Below are 6,166 nucleotides of genomic sequence, written 5' to 3' on the forward strand. Positions count from 1 at the left end.
TGGAACATGATGTTCAGTGCTGATATGGGCTTGTGGACTCTATTTTGCTCAGCAGAGGTGATTAAAAGCACTTTTCATGAGAATTACTGCTTATGCCTCTCAGCTTAATGCTCAGCCAAGAAAATGATCTACCGGAGTTTTTTTCCCCTTCAATCCTTCTTTCCTTGACTCATGCACTTCGGTTTGTTTCTCTCCTGCTTTTCGGTAAGCTCTTAGGTACTCCCTTGTTAAATTCTCCCAAAATGTACCGTCTATTCTTTTCCTTCCTTGCCATTAGGGAGAGACGCATCAGACTGCACAGACTTTAAACCGTTGCCAGTGGAAGGAGGGTATAGAAGCAGACGGAGGAGGGTGCATTAAAGACTTTAGAAGTGCTTGGGATAAATAATCATATTTCTATGCACCCACGATGCTGGAAAAGCACCATCTGGGACAGGCCATGGATTTGCATTACAATATAAATGGGAAGTTGCTGAAGCTGAAAGGGTGATGTGAAGTCATTCAGCCAGCCCCCTCACTCTCTGACAGGTCGCATCTCCCTCCCCACACCAGGCAGCAGCAGGCAGAGGCGCAAGGCACTTTGTTGGCGCGCGGTACGCCGGAGTACTTTTGTCGCTCGAACTAACCGCTTCCACCCCGCCCCCTCAACCTCGTCTTTTTTTAACACGCAAGCTCGTCCTTTTTTTTTTTTCTTTTCAAATGCCACGTCTCCACACACATGGAGCAGCCCGATAGCGCATGCACCGGTGGCTTCTCTTTCACATGTGATCTTCAGTGAACCCTCAGAGCTCTGCTCACAAGTAGGTGCACAGGAGTCGAGCAAAGAGGAGGTGGTGAGAGAGGTGGTGCTGGTGGCATATTGGTACATAATGAAACTCCTTTTTTTTTTTCTTCTTTTTTTTTTTCAATCTTTTTTCTTTGTCCTTTATTTATCCAGGAAGGTCCCATTGAGATACAAGCAGCATAAGCAGCACTTTAAATGTGCCCACTCAGCTCAAACACCATGGACCTTGTTTGTTTATTAAAAAAGATAATTTGACTATTCATCTAACAGCAACATTGCCTCCAAAATACACACGCAAATGTGTTTTCACAAATTAGATTTTGAAAGCTAAAGGGCACAGGTGATGTAAGTTTTATTGCTTGTTTTGTTTTATTTTGTACCTTTTTTATTTTTTAAAGCTCTGTTAATTTCCATTTTTTTTAAAGGACTTTACATAACTGAACCCCACAGGTTGAAGCTCCTGAATCTGTCGGTGTACAAGCGGATTTAGAATACTTTGTAAAAGTTGGCACCACTCCGTATCGCAGAGCAATGTTGGCAGCAGAGAGCTGTTGATATGCCTCGTGTTCAAATGACTGATTCTGCTGTAGTCTGACTCCGAGGACACACTGAGCCTGCTGAAATGGTCTCTAAGTGGTATACCGTTTACCGGTGCCCAAAAGAGCCCGAACCAAGTGACTACGTTTATAGGATGAGCTTTTTGATTTTGACGCACGACGATTGTTCACTTTTTTCCCCACAGTGGGTTGTTTCTTTTGTTTGTCTGATCCAATAGACGGGCACTATGATTTAGACCCGAGCCCTTCTCATGAAACTTTAATCATCACGCTTGCTGTAGCACACGTTTCGACAACATACAGGAGCCTTCTGTTTCTCTCTTGTGTATTCATATAGGCACATCGCTCACCAGCTTCCACAATCTAAATATGCATGGCACAACTACATGACGGGAAGATCGCAACGTCGATGACGTCCTCTCACTCGAAACGAGTCACACGAAATGTGCATGAAGTGTTCTGACCAAATGAAGCTCAGTTTGTGAAGAATAGAGTAACCCAAAACTGTCTTTGCAAAAATATTTCATTCTTTAGATCTTTTTTTTTTGGCTTGTTAGCCTCTTGTTGTTTTTAGCAAGAAGGCGAGCGCTTACTTGTAAATTGCACCATAAAACGTGACACACAGAGGTGATGTGAATGCATGCAAGTCAATAAATAGACAAACATGAACTTGAGCAGATTCTTGAGAGACGGTGAGAGTTTGGATTCCAGTCACTGATTATTTCCTCTCAAGATTGGAAGAACTTTGTTATAACATTGTTATATGTATTGATAGTAACAATGATTATAGTAATAATAAAACAAAACCTCAGACAAAACAAATTGATTTATTTTCACTGCTCAACTAGAAAGGAGTACAAGGGTTAGTTGCACAAATATCTGTTGTGCTTTAAGACCAGATTCCATATTCTGAGGAACTTCTGAATATTGCCGGACAGCTCGTATCTAAAGTCTTTCAACGTGGAAAATGCTCACCAGGTCCCTGAACTAGGTCTCAAACTGGGGGGGGGGGGGGGGGGGGCTGAGTCATATTCCCACATTGTCTCCCAGCTTCAATGGAACTGAACCGTGGCGTAGTGGGCTCAGGTACAGAGGTGACGACGGGGATGTTTTCCAATCTATCCGCTTTGTCCGTCTGCTGCTGTGCAGACCTTTCAGTCGACTGTTCCATTGTTTTCTGCTTTGAATCCCACAAAGTTCTTCCATCTAAAAAAAAGAGCGAGAAAAAGACAGGATAATAGCAGCCTTTGTTGAATGTGGCTTTGAAATATCACATATTAATGGATGGCATTTTAGAAGTGCAGTTGCTGTTAAGTTTGAATATAATGTGATAAACCTTGCATAGAGAGATAATACTCATTAAAACACACCCGCTCTACACTGAAGGGGTAATGCATTCAACGTTCCACCAAAAGGAAAAAGAAAATTGCAAGAATAAACAAAGGAGGCAGAGAATCCAAAATATAAAAGCACAATTATTGTTTCTGCTTTCAGAACATAATAAGAATAGATTCGCCTCGCGTTGTCCTTTCTTTCTGCTCTGGCTACTTTTCTATAATGTCTGCACTGATTGTAGAATAACTGACAACTCGGGTCGTTTTGTTTTTTTACACAAGGATGATCACAAGGATGAAACAAGCAAAAATCACAGACCGCACATGCAGCGGCAGTGAAACAAGCTTGTGTGTGTGTTGGTGAGCAAACAATTCCTGAGCAATCATCTCCAAAAACTGTGCTGGAAACGGAACACATTTAGAGAATAATTCATGATTTAAAATAATGCAAAACCTGCTTCCTGATAAATAAACATGCTATATTGTGTTTGCATTGACCTATTGGACGACTACTGACCATTATTGGATAATGTCGATACATTACAGATGTATTATCGGAGAAGATGTAATGTTCCCACTCTGTTCTTTTTTCTTTCCCAAAGTTTTCATGTTAATCTGGACCACTGCTCTTTACTGAGCTTGGGATTTAGTGTCCGCTCAGCTGATGCTATTCTCAGAGCTGTATTAATTGTCAGCTCGCTCTTTGATTTGCCTCATTTAAAAGGTCTTTGGTTAATTTAATGGATCGCAGAGTTAGCTTTTCAAAGTACTGCTGGGTATGAAAAATTACAGACGGTAATCATACATCATTCATCGAAAAATACTTCTTGGCAGGAGTTGCTGTTCTTTAACTTGGTTCTGCCCGAGGGTGACTTCTGCACGCAGTCTAAGCCGACTGGAGGTCAAACAAAGTAAATGTGTCAAAATGCATGTGAGTTCTTTACAGTTCCTAAAACCTCCTAGACTGACTTCTCATCCGCCGCTCATTGTCCTTCAGTCCGACTCATAACTGACTTCATAAACTGGCAGTTCCAGGGAGAGTTTATTACTTCCTCGCTGTTTATTTGCTGCTGGCCCAGCGAAGAAGCTGCTCACCACTTCTGTGTTTAAACTTCCCAGTATCAATCATTTTACACAAACGGACCAGTTGCTTTCATGTTCAAACGCAAAGGCAGAGTGATTGGTTTTCGTTAATTAAATAATTGCACCGCTTTTGAAGTTGGTTTCGTTGTGGCGATGCAGGCCGACGAGTATTTTGGAGTTTGGGAGGAAGGTAGCTGTGGAATGAATAAAAAAAAAAAAGTGCCCAAAGATTTGCTGTCTAGAAGTAAAGTGGAATTGCTGAGATGTACAGTACAAGAGTGTACTCAGTGGTTTAGCGGCACTGTGATTTTGTGTGTGTGTGTACGTATATGTGTGTGTGTGGAGACCTACTGCACTCGTAGCGGGCTCACACTCATAAATCAATGTCGTGTTTTATTTAGAGACATGGCCAGCTCTCTGCCAGTGAGCCCCCTCTATCTCTTCTAGTCCCCGGGTAAAGACGGCACACATGAACAACACCAGCCATGCCTTTGGTTGTCAGCCGACTCATCACAGGCTCCTACAATCCCCCCCCCCTCGTTCATTCTCTTACTCCTCTGCCTTCCGAGCGCAGCATTGCGCTCTATTACCTTCAGCTGTGACATTTACTCACTCTTTTATGATGAATTCATAAAATCACGACAATGATGGCACACTGAGAGCGCTTTATAGAAACTCATTATAGAGTATCTGTCTCTGTCTGTCTGTCTCTGTCTCACACACACACACATTTTCTGTCTTTCCCCTGAACATAAAAACAACAGTGGCAGCACACTGATGTGAAAGGTTTGGCTGTGAGCTCTCTGTGGAGTGTTCTGATAAGGCTATCAACGCTTGGCTGGCTGATACACTTGGTGAGGCTGCAGTCGTCTTTTTCTTCTTCTCTGAAAATCCTTTTTCAGATCATTCAGACTGTCTCTTCGCCACATTAAGCTGAATGTTGTTTGTTAGAGGAGAAAATAGCCTGCGATGATACAGACTTTCAAAGTTATATTCAAGATGTTAAATTTGTTTTAAGTGAGAAATGACCACCTCTCAGAAACTGTAGTCATGCATGACAAATACCAAGGTGCTATCACATTTATTTTTATTTTTTTCATCCGCTTATCTCCGGCGGCATTATTCTTGCTTTGATGGGGACTACGGCATTGTTTGCCGTGTCTTTCCTCTGGGAGAATTTAATTTAGCAAGAATGTCATGCATTTACAGAACGTGTCACGCTGAACATTTCAGAAGACGCCATTCATTCGACAGGAAATTTGAAAATCCTCACAAGTCCGCACAGCATCTAATTCACACAAAGAAAACACAACATTCAAGACGGCAATGTGAGAAATAGTCCTCTCTCGCTTAGTTTGCACTTTGCAATGCCGGCCTTCATGCAACAGCATAATGATTTCTCTAGCTTCTCACGTCATCATCTCAAGCCTTAAGTAACCTCAGCGACCATTCCCCTGATTCCTCACAATCACCACCACCCCTCCGGGTTTGCCTGTACCAACTATATTACCATGCTCTCTGGTTTGATGAGAAAACTCATGCGTCAAATATGACCCGAAGGCTGAGTTTCCATTACCGACCTACCCGTAACTCAAAACTGCATGCTTTGCTGAGGCACTTCTGAGCAGCGCTCTCACTTTTGTTGGAGCAGAGGCAGATAAGACCCTGTAGCTCCAGGTGAGCTCCCCAACAGCTAGATGTACATCATCAGAGGGGGGGGGGGGGGGGGGGGCAATACTTCAGTTAAAAATAGCTGTGCAGAAGCGTATTGCACAAACATGTTGCATACTTCACTCACGTAGCTCCAGATTGGGTTTATGGTCTCTTTGCACAACGCCGTCTCCTTGAAATTATAATTATATAATATGAATTTGTTTAACCGTCGATGCTGTGAGGGGAAATGTAATTGCTGTTTAGATTATGTTCACTGTCGAGTTGTTTTTCTAGTGTATGGAGTGCATTTCTGTAAAAACAGGAGTTGTCGGGAGAAGATTGGGGTAAACGATGAGCATGCAAAGCTGGGGACTTTGGATGTGAACCCAGGTCAATCTTGTCCATCAAATCACTTTTGTCTTTTTCCAACAGACAATCTCCTTAACCTCAACAGAGCGTGCTTGAACATAAACTACAATCATGAATTAAGAATCTACATCGACGCTCAGAGCTGAGGCTGATGGAGATTATAGTTTTGCAGGTATCCCTTCATAAAAGTAGTTGACGTATTAAAAGTTATGAAACGTTACCAGAGGTAATATAATTATTTCAAAAGGAAACATGAATGTGTGTATGGAAAGTTCTTTGAGTTGGTTCGCTTTCTTTTTATTTTACGAATTTCCACTCAGGCTCAATGAAGTATTTGTGCCTTCAGGATTAGCCAGTCCAGTCCGATGTAGAAGCCTTCACCGGTT

The sequence above is a fragment of the Melanostigma gelatinosum genome, assembly GCF_949748355.1.
Source record: "Melanostigma gelatinosum genome assembly, chromosome: 8".
Classification (NCBI taxonomy): Eukaryota; Metazoa; Chordata; class Actinopteri; order Perciformes; family Zoarcidae; genus Melanostigma; species Melanostigma gelatinosum.